This window comes from Orycteropus afer, unplaced genomic scaffold, assembly GCF_000298275.1.
Source record: "Orycteropus afer afer isolate SDZICR_OR568_19922 unplaced genomic scaffold, OryAfe1.0 scaffold00078, whole genome shotgun sequence".
NCBI lineage: Eukaryota > Metazoa > Chordata > Mammalia > Tubulidentata > Orycteropodidae > Orycteropus > Orycteropus afer.
Genome location: NW_006921665.1, coordinates 11,210,176 through 11,211,013, shown reverse-complemented (window position 1 = coordinate 11,211,013; position 838 = coordinate 11,210,176).

The window sequence follows — 838 nt, the reverse complement described above, 5'->3', positions numbered from 1 at the left end:
TGTATAGTAGGTTTCAAGATCTGGGAGTATGAGACCTCTTTCTTTGTTCTTATTCTTCAGAAGTGTTTTGTTTATCTGAGGTCTCTTTCCTTTCCATATAAAGGTAATGATTGGTTTTTCCATATCCTTAAACAATGTTAATGGGATCTGGATTGGAATTTCATTGAATGTGTAGATTGCTTTGGGTAAAATTGATGACGTTTTCACAATGTTCAATCTTATTGTCCACGAGCTTGGTATGTCCTTTCACTTCTGTAGATATCTTACTGTTTTTTTTGAAGTAGTCTTTTGTAGGTTTCTTTGTACAGGTCTTTTGTGTCCCTGGTAAGATTTATTCCCAAGTATTTTATTTTATTTTTGGTAGCTATTGTAAATGGTATTGATTTCCTTATTTCTTTTCCAGCAATCTCTTTGCTGGTATAGAGGAATCCAATTGATTTTTGGATGTTAATCTTGTATCCTGCCACAATGTTAAATTTCTCAATTAGTTCCACTAGATTATTACTGAATCTCTTAGGTTTTTTTGGAATAGGATCATATCATAAGCAAATAGGGATAGTTTTACTTTGATTTTTAGTCTGTTTTTGTCTTTGTCTCTAAGGTGTGTCTCTTGTAGACAGCATATTGATGGGTTATGTTTTCTTATCCAATCTGTAACTCTCCATCTCTTGAGTGGTGCATTTAATCCATTAACATTCAGTGTAATTATGAATTGGTTGCTGTCATTTTGTTATGTGTTTTTTCATGGTGTTCCTGGTTGCTTTGTTTCATATAATTTTCTGTGCTGAGCTCATTATGTTTATGAATCATGCTAGCATTTCCTTTGTTGCTATTGTTC